General features: G+C 45.0%; 14 non-coding genes across 14 annotated transcripts; all 14 read right to left on the bottom strand.

Annotated features, from left to right (window-relative positions):
- Window positions 1-564: 564 nt before the first annotated feature.
- LOC141216439 (U2 spliceosomal RNA) lies at window positions 565-755 on the bottom strand. Its single transcript, XR_012285473.1, has one exon. It is a non-coding gene; the product is annotated as a U2 spliceosomal RNA (small nuclear RNA).
- Window positions 756-1873: 1118 nt separating this feature from the next.
- On the bottom strand, window positions 1874-2064 carry LOC141215339 (U2 spliceosomal RNA). Its single transcript, XR_012284408.1, has one exon. It is a non-coding gene; the product is annotated as a U2 spliceosomal RNA (small nuclear RNA).
- Window positions 2065-3185: 1121 nt separating this feature from the next.
- LOC141217041 (U2 spliceosomal RNA) lies at window positions 3186-3376 on the bottom strand. The gene has a single exon (XR_012285918.1). It is a non-coding gene; the product is annotated as a U2 spliceosomal RNA (small nuclear RNA).
- A 1117-nt stretch (window positions 3377-4493) lies between these two features.
- Window positions 4494-4684, bottom strand: LOC141217030 (U2 spliceosomal RNA). The gene has a single exon (XR_012285907.1). It is a non-coding gene; the product is annotated as a U2 spliceosomal RNA (small nuclear RNA).
- A 1120-nt stretch (window positions 4685-5804) lies between these two features.
- On the bottom strand, window positions 5805-5995 carry LOC141215338 (U2 spliceosomal RNA). The gene has a single exon (XR_012284407.1). It is a non-coding gene; the product is annotated as a U2 spliceosomal RNA (small nuclear RNA).
- A 1124-nt stretch (window positions 5996-7119) lies between these two features.
- Window positions 7120-7310, bottom strand: LOC141217018 (U2 spliceosomal RNA). Its single transcript, XR_012285896.1, has one exon. It is a non-coding gene; the product is annotated as a U2 spliceosomal RNA (small nuclear RNA).
- A 1120-nt stretch (window positions 7311-8430) lies between these two features.
- On the bottom strand, window positions 8431-8621 carry LOC141217006 (U2 spliceosomal RNA). Its single transcript, XR_012285884.1, has one exon. It is a non-coding gene; the product is annotated as a U2 spliceosomal RNA (small nuclear RNA).
- Window positions 8622-9741: 1120 nt separating this feature from the next.
- On the bottom strand, window positions 9742-9932 carry LOC141215337 (U2 spliceosomal RNA). Its single transcript, XR_012284406.1, has one exon. It is a non-coding gene; the product is annotated as a U2 spliceosomal RNA (small nuclear RNA).
- Window positions 9933-11056: 1124 nt separating this feature from the next.
- LOC141215336 (U2 spliceosomal RNA) lies at window positions 11057-11247 on the bottom strand. The gene has a single exon (XR_012284405.1). It is a non-coding gene; the product is annotated as a U2 spliceosomal RNA (small nuclear RNA).
- A 1118-nt stretch (window positions 11248-12365) lies between these two features.
- LOC141216363 (U2 spliceosomal RNA) lies at window positions 12366-12556 on the bottom strand. The gene has a single exon (XR_012285399.1). It is a non-coding gene; the product is annotated as a U2 spliceosomal RNA (small nuclear RNA).
- A 1121-nt stretch (window positions 12557-13677) lies between these two features.
- On the bottom strand, window positions 13678-13868 carry LOC141215335 (U2 spliceosomal RNA). The gene has a single exon (XR_012284404.1). It is a non-coding gene; the product is annotated as a U2 spliceosomal RNA (small nuclear RNA).
- Window positions 13869-14990: 1122 nt separating this feature from the next.
- LOC141215334 (U2 spliceosomal RNA) lies at window positions 14991-15181 on the bottom strand. The gene has a single exon (XR_012284403.1). It is a non-coding gene; the product is annotated as a U2 spliceosomal RNA (small nuclear RNA).
- Window positions 15182-16300: 1119 nt separating this feature from the next.
- Window positions 16301-16491, bottom strand: LOC141216496 (U2 spliceosomal RNA). Its single transcript, XR_012285527.1, has one exon. It is a non-coding gene; the product is annotated as a U2 spliceosomal RNA (small nuclear RNA).
- Window positions 16492-17613: 1122 nt separating this feature from the next.
- Window positions 17614-17804, bottom strand: LOC141216487 (U2 spliceosomal RNA). The gene has a single exon (XR_012285518.1). It is a non-coding gene; the product is annotated as a U2 spliceosomal RNA (small nuclear RNA).
- Window positions 17805-18080: the final 276 nt, after the last annotated feature.

The following is an 18080-nucleotide window of genomic DNA, read 5'->3' as shown; positions in this document are numbered from 1 at the left end:
GTTGGTTTCTCTTTTATAGTCTGCAGGCATTAAATGAAAGAAGTCAGTGTTCCAGCAGAGGGAGACAACGTTTCAGAAAAGGCATTGCAGCAAACCAAAAAAGAAATTTTAAGCGCAGCAGAGTAACCAGCTCACATACCTGTTAGCTCAGGTGAGTTTAAAAGGCTGCTGTTGATAACAAGGGCATTTGCTAAATAGATGGTGTGTGTGCAACAATATACTGAAAGGTCAATTATATTGTGCAGCTTATCTCACCACCTGTAGTTATTTAGGTGAAAGCTCCAAAATGCTTGCCTAATATGTCTGTTTATCCAAAAGGAAGTATAGAGGGAGAGCTAGATAGATAGCATTGCATTACATTACATTACATGGCAATGCAATGCACAGTTGCTGAAGTTGAACCAAAATGAGCTTGTCATCTGGCTTCTGCAACTTTTAACATGAAAAATCCAATGAGGAGAAGAAAAGCAAAGCCAAAGAGTCCATCCCAAAATCCGACAAACAAGCAAAATGAACAAAAAGCATTGAATTCAATTCTTTCTGATTTTAGAAACTGCATTAAAGAACTGGTGCACCGGTCCTGGAGATACTGCAATACCAGGTCAATGCGTGGAGTGGACAGAGCAAGCTCTTTTTCCATCTCCCTGTTCTAAAAATCCATTTAATATATGGTCCCCAGATAGGGGACGTATCAGATATTAAACTGATAAGAACAGATACTACACTTGATCTTAGCCAAAAGGCCGAGAAGCAATAACCAGAATTGGTTTCCGACTACGGTGCCACCCAAGGATTCTGAAAAGTCCATTTGTGGAGATGGCCACCTGGACTCCCGTTAAGAAGACATGCTGTCAACCTCTAGATCCCTCACATGCCTGCACTTTTCGGCTTGCTGCTGCTGCAATCCACGCGTTTTAGATCTGCATAACTCCACCTCTTTTAGCACAGTACCCTCAACCCCCGGCTGTTCCCACCCGCCTCAACACCGTTGGAAGGGAGGAGAACCAATTAAGGCGGGGGGGGGGGTGGAACGAGCAGCTGTCTACCCTTAGCAGGAGGGTTGCTGATTAATTACCTCTCCTGCTGCTGCTGCTGGCTGTCCAGCAGCAGACTGAAGGTGGCTGCTGCTGTGCGCAGGTATATAAAGGCTCAGAGCCTATTATGACACGCGCAGCCAGCGTTCCATTGCCACATTCCGTCTACTGCAGGCGGGATACCTGGATGGCTGAATGTCACTGAGAAGCTCACAGAGACCGCCATAAGCAACAGTTTAAAAGAATGCCACAGACTAATCAACCAAACTTTTTGGGTTGGTTTCTCTTTTATAGTCTGCAGGCATTAAATGAAAGAAGTCAGTGTTCCAGCAGAGGGAGACAACGTTTCAGAAAAGGCATTGTAGCAAACCAAAAAAGAAATTTTAAGCGCAGCAGAGTAACCAGCTCACATACCTGTTAGCTCAGGTGAGTTTAAAAGGCTGCTGTTGATAACAAGGGCATTTGCTAAATAGATGGTGTGTGTGCAACAATATACTGAAAGGTCAATTATATTGTGCAGCTTATCTCACCACCTGTAGTTATTTAGGTGAAAGCTCCAAAATGCTTGCCTAATATGTCTGTTTATCCAAAAGGAAGTATAGAGGGAGAGCTAGATAGATAGCATTGCATTACATTACATTACATGGCAATGCAATGCACAGTTGCTGAAGTTGAACCAAAATGAGCTTGTCATCTGGCTTCTGCAACTTTTAACATGAAAAATCCAATGAGGAGAAGAAAAGCAAAGCCAAAGAGTCCATCCCAAAATCCGACAAACAAGCAAAATGAACAAAAAGCATTGAATTCAATTCTTTCTGATTTTAGAAACTGCATTAAAGAAGGGGTGCACCGGTCCTGGAGATACTGCAATACCAGGTCAATGCGTGGAGTGGACAGAGCAAGCTCTTTTTCCATCTCCCTGTTCTAAAAATCCATTTAATATATGGTCCCCAGATAGGGGACGTATCAGATATTAAACTGATAAGAACAGATACTACACTTGATCTTAGCCAAAAGGCCGAGAAGCGATAACCAGAATTGGTTTCCGACTACGGTGCCACCCAAGGATTCTGAAAAGTCCATTTGTGGAGATGGCCACCTGGACTCCCGTTAAGAAGACATGCTGTCAACCTCTAGATCCCTCACATGCCTGCACTTTTCGGCTTGCTGCTGCTGCAATCCACGCGTTTTAGATCTGCATAACTCCACCTCTTTTAGCACAGTACCCTCAACCCCCGGCTGTTCCCACCCGCCTCAACACCGTTGGAAGGGAGGAGAACCAATTAAGGCGGGGGGGGGGGTGGAACGAGCAGCTGTCTACCCTTAGCAGGAGGGTTGCTGATTAATTACCTCTCCTGCTGCTGCTGCTGCTGGCTGTCCAGCAGCAGACTGAAGGTGGCTGCTGCTGTGCGCAGGTATATAAAGGCTCAGAGCCTATTATGACACGCGCAGCCAGCGTTCCATTGCCACATTCCGTCTACTGCAGGCGGGATACCTGGATGGCTGAATGTCACTGAGAAGCTCACAGAGACCGCCATAAGCAACAGTTTAAAAGAATGCCACAGACTAATCAACCAAACTTTTTGGGTTGGTTTCTCTTTTATAGTCTGCAGGCATTAAATGAAAGAAGTCAGTGTTCCAGCAGAGGGAGACAACGTTTCAGAAAAGGCATTGTAGCAAACCAAAAAAGAAATTTTAAGCGCAGCAGAGTAACCAGCTCACATACCTGTTAGCTCAGGTGAGTTTAAAAGGCTGCTGTTGATAACAAGGGCATTTGCTAAATAGATGGTGTGTGTGCAACAATATACTGAAAGGTCAATTATATTGTGCAGCTTATCTCACCACCTGTAGTTATTTAGGTGAAAGCTCCAAAATGCTTGCCTAATATGTCTGTTTATCCAAAAGGAAGTATAGAGGGAGAGCTAGATAGATAGCATTGCATTACATTACATTACATGGCAATGCAATGCACAGCTGCTGAAGTTGAACCAAAATGAGCTTGTCATCTGGCTTCTGCAACTTTTAACATGAAAAATCCAATGAGGAGAAGAAAAGCAAAGCCAAAGAGTCCATCCCAAAATCCGACTAACAAGCAAAATGAACAAAAAGCATTGAATTCAATTCTTTCTGATTTTAGAAACTGCATTAAAGAAGGGGTGCACCGGTCCTGGAGATACTGCAATACCAGGTCAATGCGTGGAGTGGACAGAGCAAGCTCTTTTTCCATCTCCCTGTTCTAAAAATTCATTTAATATATGGTCCCCAGATAGGGGACGTATCAGATATTAAACTGATAAGAACAGATACTACACTTGATCTTAGCCAAAAGGCCGAGAAGCGATAACCAGAATTGGTTTCCGACTACGGTGCCACCCAAGGATTCTGAAAAGTCCATTTGTGGAGATGGCCACCTGGACTCCCGTTAAGAAGACATGCTGTCAACCTCTAGATCCCTCACATGCCTGCACTTTTCGGCTTGCTGCTGCTGCAATCCACGCGTTTTAGATCTGCATAACTCCACCTCTTTTAGCACAGTACCCTCAACCCCCGGCTGTTCCCACCCGCCTCAACACCGTTGGAAGGGAGGAGAACCAATTAAGGCGGGGGGGGGGTGGAACGAGCAGCTGTCTACCCTTAGCAGGAGGGTTGCTGATTAATTACCTCTCCTGCTGCTGCTGCTGGCTGTCCAGCAGCAGACTGAAGGTGGCTGCTGCTGTGCGCAGGTATATAAAGGCTCAGAGCCTATTATGACACGCGCAGCCAGCGTTCCATTGCCACATTCCGTCTACTGCAGGCGGGATACCTGGATGGCTGAATGTCACTGAGAAGCTCACAGAGACCGCCATAAGCAACAGTTTAAAAGAATGCCACAGACTAATCAACCAAATTTTTTGGGTTGGTTTCTCTTTTATAGTCTGCAGGCATTAAATGAAAGAAGTCAGTGTTCCAGCAGAGGGAGACAACGTTTCAGAAAAGGCATTGTAGCAAACCAAAAAAGAAATTTTAAGCGCAGCAGAGTAACCAGCTCACATACCTGTTAGCTCAGGTGAGTTTAAAAGGCTGCTGTTGATAACAAGGGCATTTGCTAAATAGATGGTGTGTGTGCAACAATATACTGAAAGGTCAATTATATTGTGCAGCTTATCTCACCACCTGTAGTTATTTAGGTGAAAGCTCCAAAATGCTTGCCTAATATGTCTGTTTATCCAAAAGGAAGTATAGAGGGAGAGCTAGATAGATAGCATTGCATTACATTACATTACATGGCAATGCAATGCACAGTTGCTGAAGTTGAACCAAAATGAGCTTGTCATCTGGCTTCTGCAACTTTTAACATGAAAAATCCAATGAGGAGAAGAAAAGCAAAGCCAAAGAGTCCATCCCAAAATCCGACTAACAAGCAAAATGAACAAAAAGCATTGAATTCAATTCTTTCTGATTTTAGAAACTGCATTAAAGAAGGGGTGCACCGGTCCTGGAGATACTGCAATACCAGGTCAATGCGTGGAGTGGACAGAGCAAGCTCTTTTTCCATCTCCCTGTTCTAAAAATTCATTTAATATATGGTCCCCAGATAGGGGACGTATCAGATATTAAACTGATAAGAACAGATACTACACTTGATCTTAGCCAAAAGGCCGAGAAGCGATAACCAGAATTGGTTTCCGACTACGGTGCCACCCAAGGATTCTGAAAAGTCCATTTGTGGAGATGGCCACCTGGACTCCCGTTAAGAAGACATGCTGTCAACCTCTAGATCCCTCACATGCCTGCACTTTTCGGCTTGCTGCTGCTGCAATCCACGCGTTTTAGATCTGCATAACTCCACCTCTTTTAGCACAGTACCCTCAACCCCCGGCTGTTCCCACCCGCCTCAACACCGTTGGAAGGGAGGAGAACCAATTAAGGCGGGGGGGGGGTGGAACGAGCAGCTGTCTACCCTTAGCAGGAGGGTTGCTGATTAATTACCTCTCCTGCTGCTGCTGCTGCTGGCTGTCCAGCAGCAGACTGAAGGTGGCTGCTGCTGTGCGCAGGTATATAAAGGCTCAGAGCCTATTATGACACGCGCAGCCAGCGTTCCATTGCCACATTCCGTCTACTGCAGGCGGGATACCTGGATGGCTGAATGTCACTGAGAAGCTCACAGAGACCGCCATAAGCAACAGTTTAAAAGAATGCCACAGACTAATCAACCAAATTTTTTGGGTTGGTTTCTCTTTTATAGTCTGCAGGCATTAAATGAAAGAAGTCAGTGTTCCAGCAGAGGGAGACAACGTTTCAGAAAAGGCATTGTAGCAAACCAAAAAAGAAATTTTAAGCGCAGCAGAGTAACCAGCTCACATACCTGTTAGCTCAGGTGAGTTTAAAAGGCTGCTGTTGATAACAAGGGCATTTGCTAAATAGATGGTGTGTGTGCAACAATATACTGAAAGGTCAATTATATTGTGCAGCTTATCTCACCACCTGTAGTTATTTAGGTGAAAGCTCCAAAATGCTTGCCTAATATGTCTGTTTATCCAAAAGGAAGTATAGAGGGAGAGCTAGATAGATAGCATTGCATTACATTACATTACATGGCAATGCAATGCACAGTTGCTGAAGTTGAACCAAAATGAGCTTGTCATCTGGCTTCTGCAACTTTTAACATGAAAAATCCAATGAGGAGAAGAAAAGCAAAGCCAAAGAGTCCATCCCAAAATCCGACAAACAAGCAAAATGAACAAAAAGCATTGAATTCAATTCTTTCTGATTTTAGAAACTGCATTAAAGAAGGGGTGCACCGGTCCTGGAGATACTGCAATACCAGGTCAATGCGTGGAGTGGACAGAGCAAGCTCTTTTTCCATCTCCCTGTTCTAAAAATCCATTTAATATATGGTCCCCAGATAGGGGACGTATCAGATATTAAACTGATAAGAACAGATACTACACTTGATCTTAGCCAAAAGGCCGAGAAGCGATAACCAGAATTGGTTTCCGACTACGGTGCCACCCAAGGATTCTGAAAAGTCCATTTGTGGAGATGGCCACCTGGACTCCCGTTAAGAAGACATGCTGTCAACCTCTAGATCCCTCACATGCCTGCACTTTTCGGCTTGCTGCTGCTGCAATCCACGCGTTTTAGATCTGCATAACTCCACCTCTTTTAGCACAGTACCCTCAACCCCCGGCTGTTCCCACCCGCCTCAACACCGTTGGAAGGGAGGAGAACCAATTAAGGCGGGGGGGGGGGGGGTGGAACGAGCAGCTGTCTACCCTTAGCAGGAGGGTTGCTGATTAATTACCTCTCCTGCTGCTGCTGCTGCTGGCTGTCCAGCAGCAGACTGAAGGTGGCTGCTGCTGTGCGCAGGTATATAAAGGCTCAGAGCCTATTATGACACGCGCAGCCAGCGTTCCATTGCCACATTCCGTCTACTGCAGGCGGGATACCTGGATGGCTGAATGTCACTGAGAAGCTCACAGAGACCGCCATAAGCAACAGTTTAAAAGAATGCCACAGACTAATCAACCAAACTTTTTGGGTTGGTTTCTCTTTTATAGTCTGCAGGCATTAAATGAAAGAAGTCAGTGTTCCAGCAGAGGGAGACAACGTTTCAGAAAAGGCATTGTAGCAAACCAAAAAAGAAATTTTAAGCGCAGCAGAGTAACCAGCTCACATACCTGTTAGCTCAGGTGAGTTTAAAAGGCTGCTGTTGATAACAAGGGCATTTGCTAAATAGATGGTGTGTGTGCAACAATATACTGAAAGGTCAATTATATTGTGCAGCTTATCTCACCACCTGTAGTTATTTAGGTGAAAGCTCCAAAATGCTTGCCTAATATGTCTGTTTATCCAAAAGGAAGTATAGAGGGAGAGCTAGATAGATAGCATTGCATTACATTACATTACATGGCAATGCAATGCACAGTTGCTGAAGTTGAACCAAAATGAGCTTGTCATCTGGCTTCTGCAACTTTTAACATGAAAAATCCAATGAGGAGAAGAAAAGCAAAGCCAAAGAGTCCATCCCAAAATCCGACTAACAAGCAAAATGAACAAAAAGCATTGAATTCAATTCTTTCTGATTTTAGAAACTGCATTAAAGAAGGGGTGCACCGGTCCTGGAGATACTGCAATACCAGGTCAATGCGTGGAGTGGACAGAGCAAGCTCTTTTTCCATCTCCCTGTTCTAAAAATTCATTTAATATATGGTCCCCAGATAGGGGACGTATCAGATATTAAACTGATAAGAACAGATACTACACTTGATCTTAGCCAAAAGGCCGAGAAGCGATAACCAGAATTGGTTTCCGACTACGGTGCCACCCAAGGATTCTGAAAAGTCCATTTGTGGAGATGGCCACCTGGACTCCCGTTAAGAAGACATGCTGTCAACCTCTAGATCCCTCACATGCCTGCACTTTTCGGCTTGCTGCTGCTGCAATCCACGCGTTTTAGATCTGCATAACTCCACCTCTTTTAGCACAGTACCCTCAACCCCCGGCTGTTCCCACCCGCCTCAACACCGTTGGAAGGGAGGAGAACCAATTAAGGCGGGGGGGGGGTGGAACGAGCAGCTGTCTACCCTTAGCAGGAGGGTTGCTGATTAATTACCTCTCCTGCTGCTGCTGCTGCTGGCTGTCCAGCAGCAGACTGAAGGTGGCTGCTGCTGTGCGCAGGTATATAAAGGCTCAGAGCCTATTATGACACGCGCAGCCAGCGTTCCATTGCCACATTCCGTCTACTGCAGGCGGGATACCTGGATGGCTGAATGTCACTGAGAAGCTCACAGAGACCGCCATAAGCAACAGTTTAAAAGAATGCCACAGACTAATCAACCAAATTTTTTGGGTTGGTTTCTCTTTTATAGTCTGCAGGCATTAAATGAAAGAAGTCAGTGTTCCAGCAGAGGGAGACAACGTTTCAGAAAAGGCATTGTAGCAAACCAAAAAAGAAATTTTAAGCGCAGCAGAGTAACCAGCTCACATACCTGTTAGCTCAGGTGAGTTTAAAAGGCTGCTGTTGATAACAAGGGCATTTGCTAAATAGATGGTGTGTGTGCAACAATATACTGAAAGGTCAATTATATTGTGCAGCTTATCTCACCACCTGTAGTTATTTAGGTGAAAGCTCCAAAATGCTTGCCTAATATGTCTGTTTATCCAAAAGGAAGTATAGAGGGAGAGCTAGATAGATAGCATTGCATTACATTACATTACATGGCAATGCAATGCACAGTTGCTGAAGTTGAACCAAAATGAGCTTGTCATCTGGCTTCTGCAACTTTTAACATGAAAAATCCAATGAGGAGAAGAAAAGCAAAGCCAAAGAGTCCATCCCAAAATCCGACTAACAAGCAAAATGAACAAAAAGCATTGAATTCAATTCTTTCTGATTTTAGAAACTGCATTAAAGAAGGGGTGCACCGGTCCTGGAGATACTGCAATACCAGGTCAATGCGTGGAGTGGACAGAGCAAGCTCTTTTTCCATCTCCCTGTTCTAAAAATTCATTTAATATATGGTCCCCAGATAGGGGACGTATCAGATATTAAACTGATAAGAACAGATACTACACTTGATCTTAGCCAAAAGGCCGAGAAGCGATAACCAGAATTGGTTTCCGACTACGGTGCCACCCAAGGATTCTGAAAAGTCCATTTGTGGAGATGGCCACCTGGACTCCCGTTAAGAAGACATGCTGTCAACCTCTAGATCCCTCACATGCCTGCACTTTTCGGCTTGCTGCTGCTGCAATCCACGCGTTTTAGATCTGCATAACTCCACCTCTTTTAGCACAGTACCCTCAACCCCCGGCTGTTCCCACCCGCCTCAACACCGTTGGAAGGGAGGAGAACCAATTAAGGCGGGGGGGGGGTGGAACGAGCAGCTGTCTACCCTTAGCAGGAGGGTTGCTGATTAATTACCTCTCCTGCTGCTGCTGCTGCTGGCTGTCCAGCAGCAGACTGAAGGTGGCTGCTGCTGTGCGCAGGTATATAAAGGCTCAGAGCCTATTATGACACGCGCAGCCAGCGTTCCATTGCCACATTCCGTCTACTGCAGGCGGGATACCTGGATGGCTGAATGTCACTGAGAAGCTCACAGAGACCGCCATAAGCAACAGTTTAAAAGAATGCCACAGACTAATCAACCAAATTTTTTGGGTTGGTTTCTCTTTTATAGTCTGCAGGCATTAAATGAAAGAAGTCAGTGTTCCAGCAGAGGGAGACAACGTTTCAGAAAAGGCATTGTAGCAAACCAAAAAAGAAATTTTAAGCGCAGCAGAGTAACCAGCTCACATACCTGTTAGCTCAGGTGAGTTTAAAAGGCTGCTGTTGATAACAAGGGCATTTGCTAAATAGATGGTGTGTGTGCAACAATATACTGAAAGGTCAATTATATTGTGCAGCTTATCTCACCACCTGTAGTTATTTAGGTGAAAGCTCCAAAATGCTTGCCTAATATGTCTGTTTATCCAAAAGGAAGTATAGAGGGAGAGCTAGATAGATAGCATTGCATTACATTACATTACATGGCAATGCAATGCACAGTTGCTGAAGTTGAACCAAAATGAGCTTGTCATCTGGCTTCTGCAACTTTTAACATGAAAAATCCAATGAGGAGAAGAAAAGCAAAGCCAAAGAGTCCATCCCAAAATCCGACAAACAAGCAAAATGAACAAAAAGCATTGAATTCAATTCTTTCTGATTTTAGAAACTGCATTAAAGAAGGGGTGCACCGGTCCTGGAGATACTGCAATACCAGGTCAATGCGTGGAGTGGACAGAGCAAGCTCTTTTTCCATCTCCCTGTTCTAAAAATCCATTTAATATATGGTCCCCAGATAGGGGACGTATCAGATATTAAACTGATAAGAACAGATACTACACTTGATCTTAGCCAAAAGGCCGAGAAGCGATAACCAGAATTGGTTTCCGACTACGGTGCCACCCAAGGATTCTGAAAAGTCCATTTGTGGAGATGGCCACCTGGACTCCCGTTAAGAAGACATGCTGTCAACCTCTAGATCCCTCACATGCCTGCACTTTTCGGCTTGCTGCTGCTGCAATCCACGCGTTTTAGATCTGCATAACTCCACCTCTTTTAGCACAGTACCCTCAACCCCCGGCTGTTCCCACCCGCCTCAACACCGTTGGAAGGGAGGAGAACCAATTAAGGCGGGGGGGGGGGGGGTGGAACGAGCAGCTGTCTACCCTTAGCAGGAGGGTTGCTGATTAATTACCTCTCCTGCTGCTGCTGCTGCTGGCTGTCCAGCAGCAGACTGAAGGTGGCTGCTGCTGTGCGCAGGTATATAAAGGCTCAGAGCCTATTATGACACGCGCAGCCAGCGTTCCATTGCCACATTCCGTCTACTGCAGGCGGGATACCTGGATGGCTGAATGTCACTGAGAAGCTCACAGAGACCGCCATAAGCAACAGTTTAAAAGAATGCCACAGACTAATCAACCAAACTTTTTGGGTTGGTTTCTCTTTTATAGTCTGCAGGCATTAAATGAAAGAAGTCAGTGTTCCAGCAGAGGGAGACAACGTTTCAGAAAAGGCATTGTAGCAAACCAAAAAAGAAATTTTAAGCGCAGCAGAGTAACCAGCTCACATACCTGTTAGCTCAGGTGAGTTTAAAAGGCTGCTGTTGATAACAAGGGCATTTGCTAAATAGATGGTGTGTGTGCAACAATATACTGAAAGGTCAATTATATTGTGCAGCTTATCTCACCACCTGTAGTTATTTAGGTGAAAGCTCCAAAATGCTTGCCTAATATGTCTGTTTATCCAAAAGGAAGTATAGAGGGAGAGCTAGATAGATAGCATTGCATTACATTACATTACATGGCAATGCAATGCACAGTTGCTGAAGTTGAACCAAAATGAGCTTGTCATCTGGCTTCTGCAACTTTTAACATGAAAAATCCAATGAGGAGAAGAAAAGCAAAGCCAAAGAGTCCATCCCAAAATCCGACAAACAAGCAAAATGAACAAAAAGCATTGAATTCAATTCTTTCTGATTTTAGAAACTGCATTAAAGAAGGGGTGCACCGGTCCTGGAGATACTGCAATACCAGGTCAATGCGTGGAGTGGACAGAGCAAGCTCTTTTTCCATCTCCCTGTTCTAAAAATCCATTTAATATATGGTCCCCAGATAGGGGACGTATCAGATATTAAACTGATAAGAACAGATACTACACTTGATCTTAGCCAAAAGGCCGAGAAGCGATAACCAGAATTGGTTTCCAACTACGGTGCCACCCAAGGATTCTGAAAAGTCCATTTGTGGAGATGGCCACCTGGACTCCCGTTAAGAAGACATGCTGTCAACCTCTAGATCCCTCACATGCCTGCACTTTTCGGCTTGCTGCTGCTGCAATCCACGCGTTTTAGATCTGCATAACTCCACCTCTTTTAGCACAGTACCCTCAACCCCCGGCTGTTCCCACCCGCCTCAACACCGTTGGAAGGGAGGAGAACCAATTAAGGCGGGGGGGGTGGAACGAGCAGCTGTCTACCCTTAGCAGGAGGGTTGCTGATTAATTACCTCTCCTGCTGCTGCTGCTGCTGGCTGTCCAGCAGCAGACTGAAGGTGGCTGCTGCTGTGCGCAGGTATATAAAGGCTCAGAGCCTATTATGACACGCGCAGCCAGCGTTCCATTGCCACATTCCGTCTACTGCAGGCGGGATACCTGGATGGCTGAATGTCACTAAGAAGCTCACAGAGACCGCCATAAGCAACAGTTTAAAAGAATGCCACAGACTAATCAACCAAACTTTTTGGGTTGGTTTCTCTTTTATAGTCTGCAGGCATTAAATGAAAGAAGTCAGTGTTCCAGCAGAGGGAGACAACGTTTCAGAAAAGGCATTGTAGCAAACCAAAAAAGAAATTTTAAGCTCAGCAGAGTAACCAGCTCACATACCTGTTAGCTCAGGTGAGTTTAAAAGGCTGCTGTTGATAACAAGGGCATTTGCTAAATAGATGGTGTGTGTGCAACAATATACTGAAAGGTCAATTATATTGTGCAGCTTATCTCACCACCTGTAGTTATTTAGGTGAAAGCTCCAAAATGCTTGCCTAATATGTCTGTTTATCCAAAAGGAAGTATAGAGGGAGAGCTAGATAGATAGCATTGCATTACATTACATTACATGGCAATGCAATGCACAGTTGCTGAAGTTGAACCAAAATGAGCTTGTCATCTGGCTTCTGCAACTTTTAACATGAAAAATCCAATGAGGAGAAGAAAAGCAAAGCCAAAGAGTCCATCCCAAAATCCGACAAACAAGCAAAATGAACAAAAAGCATTGAATTCAATTCTTTCTGATTTTAGAAACTGCATTAAAGAAGGGGTGCACCGATCCTGGAGATACTGCAATACCAGGTCAATGCGTGGAGTGGACAGAGCAAGCTCTTTTTCCATCTCCCTGTTCTAAAAATCCATTTAATATATGGTCCCCAGATAGGGGACGTATCAGATATTAAACTGATAAGAACAGATACTACACTTGATCTTAGCCAAAAGGCCGAGAAGCGATAACCAGAATTGCTTTCCGACTACGGTGCCACCCAAGGATTCTGAAAAGTTCATTTGTGGAGATGGCCACCTGGACTCCCGTTAAGAAGACATGCTGTCAACCTCTAGATCCCTCACATGCCTGCACTTTTCGGCTTGCTGCTGCTGCAATCCACGCGTTTTAGATCTGCATAACTCCACCTCTTTTAGCACAGTACCCTCAACCCCCGGCTGTTCCCACCCGCCTCAACACCGTTGGAAGGGAGGAGAACCAATTAAGGCGGGGGGGGGGGTGGAACGAGCAGCTGTCTACCCTTAGCAGGAGGGTTGCTGATTAATTACCTCTCCTGCTGCTGCTGCTGCTGGCTGTCCAGCAGCAGACTGAAGGTGGCTGCTGCTGTGCGCAGGTATATAAAGGCTCAGAGCCTATTATGACACGCGCAGCCAGCGTTCCATTGCCACATTCCGTCTACTGCAGGCGGGATACCTGGATGGCTGAATGTCACTGAGAAGCTCACAGAGACCGCCATAAGCAACAGTTTAAAAGAATGCCACAGACTAATCAACCAAACTTTTTGGGTTGGTTTCTCTTTTATAGTCTGCAGGCATTAAATGAAAGAAGTCAGTGTTCCAGCAGAGGGAGACAACGTTTCAGAAAAGGCATTGTAGCAAACCAAAAAAGAAATTTTAAGCGCAGCAGAGTAACCAGCTCACATACCTGTTAGCTCAGGTGAGTTTAAAAGGCTGCTGTTGATAACAAGGGCATTTGCTAAATAGATGGTGTGTGTGCAACAATATACTGAAAGGTCAATTATATTGTGCAGCTTATCTCACCACCTGTAGTTATTTAGGTGAAAGCTCCAAAATGCTTGCCTAATATGTCTGTTTATCCAAAAGGAAGTATAGAGGGAGAGCTAGATAGATAGCATTGCATTACATTACATTACATGGCAATGCAATGCACAGTTGCTGAAGTTGAACCAAAATGAGCTTGTCATCTGGCTTCTGCAACTTTTAACATGAAAAATCCAATGAGGAGAAGAAAAGCAAAGCCAAAGAGTCCATCCCAAAATCCGACAAACAAGCAAAATGAACAAAAAGCATTGAATTCAATTCTTTCTGATTTTAGAAACTGCATTAAAGAAGGGGTGCACCGGTCCTGGAGATACTGCAATACCAGGTCAATGCGTGGAGTGGACAGAGCAAGCTCTTTTTCCATCTCCCTGTTCTAAAAATCCATTTAATATATGGTCCCCAGATAGGGGACGTATCAGATATTAAACTGATAAGAACAGATACTACACTTGATCTTAGCCAAAAGGCCGAGAAGCGATAACCAGAATTGGTTTCCGACTACGGTGCCACCCAAGGATTCTGAAAAGTCCATTTGTGGAGATGGCCACCTGGACTCCCGTTAAGAAGACATGCTGTCAACCTCTAGATCCCTCACATGCCTGCACTTTTCGGCTTGCTGCTGCTGCAATCCACGCGTTTTAGATCTGCATAACTCCACCTCTTTTAGCACAGTACCCTCAACCCCCGGCTGTTCCCACCCGCCTCAACACCGTTGGAAGGGAGGAGAACCAATTAAGGCGGGGGGGGGGGGTGGAACGAGCAGCTGTCTACCCTTAGCAGGAGGGTTGCTGATTAATTACCTCTCCTGCTGCTGCTGCTGCTGGCTGTCCAGCAGCAGACTGAAGGTGGCTGCTGCTGTGCGCAGGTATATAAAGGCTCAGAGCCTATTATGACACGCGCAGCCAGCGTTCCATTGCCACATTCCGTCTACTGCAGGCGGGATACCTGGATGGCTGAATGTCACTGAGAAGCTCACAGAGACCGCCATAAGCAACAGTTTAAAAGAATGCCACAGACTAATCAACCAAACTTTTTGGGTTGGTTTCTCTTTTATAGTCTGCAGGCATTAAATGAAAGAAGTCAGTGTTCCAGCAGAGGGAGACAACGTTTCAGAAAAGGCATTGTAGCAAACCAAAAAAGAAATTTTAAGCGCAGCAGAGTAACCAGCTCACATACCTGTTAGCTCAGGTGAGTTTAAAAGGCTGCTGTTGATAACAAGGGCATTTGCTAAATAGATGGTGTGTGTGCAACAATATACTGAAAGGTCAATTATATTGTGCAGCTTATCTCACCACCTGTAGTTATTTAGGTGAAAGCTCCAAAATGCTTGCCTAATATGTCTGTTTATCCAAAAGGAAGTATAGAGGGAGAGCTAGATAGATAGCATTGCATTACATTACATTACATGGCAATGCAATGCACAGTTGCTGAAGTTGAACCAAAATGAGCTTGTCATCTGGCTTCTGCAACTTTTAACATGAAAAATCCAATGAGGAGAAGAAAAGCAAAGCCAAAGAGTCCATCCCAAAATCCGACAAACAAGCAAAATGAACAAAAAGCATTGAATTCAATTCTTTCTGATTTTAGAAACTGCATTAAAGAAGGGGTGCACCGGTCCTGGAGATACTGCAATACCAGGTCAATGCGTGGAGTGGACAGAGCAAGCTCTTTTTCCATCTCCCTGTTCTAAAAATCCATTTAATATATGGTCCCCAGATAGGGGACGTATCAGATATTAAACTGATAAGAACAGATACTACACTTGATCTTAGCCAAAAGGCCGAGAAGCGATAACCAGAATTGGTTTCCGACTACGGTGCCACCCAAGGATTCTGAAAAGTCCATTTGTGGAGATGGCCACCTGGACTCCCGTTAAGAAGACATGCTGTCAACCTCTAGATCCCTCACATGCCTGCACTTTTCGGCTTGCTGCTGCTGCAATCCACGCGTTTTAGATCTGCATAACTCCACCTCTTTTAGCACAGTACCCTCAACCCCCGGCTGTTCCCACCCGCCTCAACACCGTTGGAAGGGAGGAGAACCAATTAAGGCGGGGGGGGGTGGAACGAGCAGCTGTCTACCCTTAGCAGGAGGGTTGCTGATTAATTACCTCTCCTGCTGCTGCTGCTGCTGGCTGTCCAGCAGCAGACTGAAGGTGGCTGCTGCTGTGCGCAGGTATATAAAGGCTCAGAGCCTATTATGACACGCGCAGCCAGCGTTCCATTGCCACATTCCGTCTACTGCAGGCGGGATACCTGGATGGCTGAATGTCACTAAGAAGCTCACAGAGACCGCCATAAGCAACAGTTTAAAAGAATGCCACAGACTAATCAACCAAACTTTTTGGGTTGGTTTCTCTTTTATAGTCTGCAGGCATTAAATGAAAGAAGTCAGTGTTCCAGCAGAGGGAGACAACGTTTCAGAAAAGGCATTGTAGCAAACCAAAAAAGAAATTTTAAGCTCAGCAGAGTAACCAGCTCACATACCTGTTAGCTCAGGTGAGTTTAAAAGGCTGCTGTTGATAACAAGGGCATTTGCTAAATAGATGGTGTGTGTGCAACAATATACTGAAAGGTCAATTATATTGTGCAGCTTATCTCACCACCTGTAGTTATTTAGGTGAAAGCTCCAAAATGCTTGCCTAATATGTCTGTTTATCCAAAAGGAAGTATAGAGGGAGAGCTAGATAGATAGCATTGCATTACATTACATTACATGGCAATGCAATGCACAGTTGCTGAAGTTGAACCAAAATGAGCTTGTCATCTGGCTTCTGCAACTTTTAACATGAAAAATCCAATGAGGAGAAGAAAAGCAAAGCCAAAGAGTCCATCCCAAAATCCGACAAACAAGCAAAATGAACAAAAAGCATTGAATTCAATTCTTTCTGATTTTAGAAACTGCATTAAAGAAGGGGTGCACCGGTCCTGGAGATACTGCAATACCAGGTCAATGAGTGGAGTGGACAGAGCAAGCTCTTTTTCCATCTCCCTGTTCTAAAAATCCATTTAATATATGGTCCCCAGATAGGGGACGTATCAGATATTAAACTGATAAGAACAGATACTACACTTGATCTTAGCCAAAAGGCCGAGAAGCGATAACCAGAATTGGTTTCCAACTACGGTGCCACCCAAGGATTCTGAAAAGTCCATTTGTGGAGATGGCCACCTGGACTCCCGTTAAGAAGACATGCTGTCAACCTCTAGATCCCTCACATGCCTGCACTTTTCGGCTTGCTGCTGCTGCAATCCACGCGTTTTAGATCTGCATAACTCCACCTCTTTTAGCACAGTACCCTCAACCCCCGGCTGTTCCCACCCGCCTCAACACCGTTGGAAGGGAGGAGAACCAATTAAGGCGGGGGGTGGGGGTGGAACGAGCAGCTGTCTACCCTTAGCAGGAGGGTTGCTGATTAATTACCTCTCCTGCTGCTGCTGCTGCTGGCTGTCCAGCAGCAGACTGAAGGTGGCTGCTGCTGTGCGCAGGTATATAAAGGCTCAGAGCCTATTATGACACGCGCAGCCAGCGTTCCATTGCCACATTCCGTCTACTGCAGGCGGGATACCTGGATGGCTGAATGTCACTGAGAAGCTCACAGAGACCGCCATAAGCAACAGTTTAAAAGAATGCCACAGACTAATCAACCAAACTTTTTGGGTTGGTTTCTCTTTTATAGTCTGCAGGCATTAAATGAAAGAAGTCAGTGTTCCAGCAGAGGGAGACAACGTTTCAGAAAAGGCATTGTAGCAAACCAAAAAAGAAATTTTAAGCGCAGCAGAGTAACCAGCTCACATACCTGTTAGCTCAGGTGAGTTTAAAAGGCTGCTGTTGATAACAAGGGCATTTGCTAAATAGATGGTGTGTGTGCAACAATATACTGAAAGGTCAATTATATTGTGCAGCTTATCTCACCACCTGTAGTTATTTAGGTGAAAGCTCCAAAATGCTTGCCTAATATGTCTGTTTATCCAAAAGGAAGTATAGAGGGAGAGCTAGATAGATAGCATTGCATTACATTACATTACATGGCAATGCAATGCACAGTTGCTGAAGTTGAACCAAAATGAGCTTGTCATCTGGCTTCTGCAACTTTTAACATGAAAAATCCAATGAGGAGAAGAAAAGCAAAGCCAAAGAGTCCATCCCAAAATCCGACAAACAAGCAAAATGAACAAAAAGCATTGAATTCAATTCTTTCTGATTTTAGAAACTGCATTAAAGAAGGGGTGCACAGGTCCTGGAGATACTGCAATACCAGGTCAATGCGTGGAGTGGACAGAGCAAGCTCTTTTTCCATCTCCCTGTTCTAAAAATCCATTTAATATATGGTCCCCAGATAGGGGACGTATCAGATATTAAACTGATAAGAACAGATACTACACTTGATCTTAGCCAAAAGGCAGAGAAGCGATAACCAGAATTGGTTTCCGACTACGGTGCCACCCAAGGATTCTGAAAAGTCCATTCGTGGAGATGGCCACCTGGACTCCCGTTAAGAAGACATGCTGTCAACCTCTAGATCCCTCACATGCCTGCACTTTTCGGCTTGCTGCTGCTGCAATCCACGCGTTTTAGATCTGCATAACTCCACCTCTTTTAGCACAGTACCCTCAACCCCCGGCTGTTCCCACCCGCCTCAACACCGTTGGAAGGGAGGAGAACCAATTAAGGCGGGGGGGGGGGTGGAA

The sequence above is a fragment of the Phyllobates terribilis genome, unplaced genomic scaffold, assembly GCF_046119375.1.
Source record: "Phyllobates terribilis strain yellow unplaced genomic scaffold, ASM4611937v1 Scaffold_236__1_contigs__length_3049075, whole genome shotgun sequence".
Taxonomy (NCBI): Eukaryota; Metazoa; Chordata; class Amphibia; order Anura; family Dendrobatidae; genus Phyllobates; species Phyllobates terribilis.
This window is presented reverse-complemented; position numbering and strand designations above follow the sequence as displayed.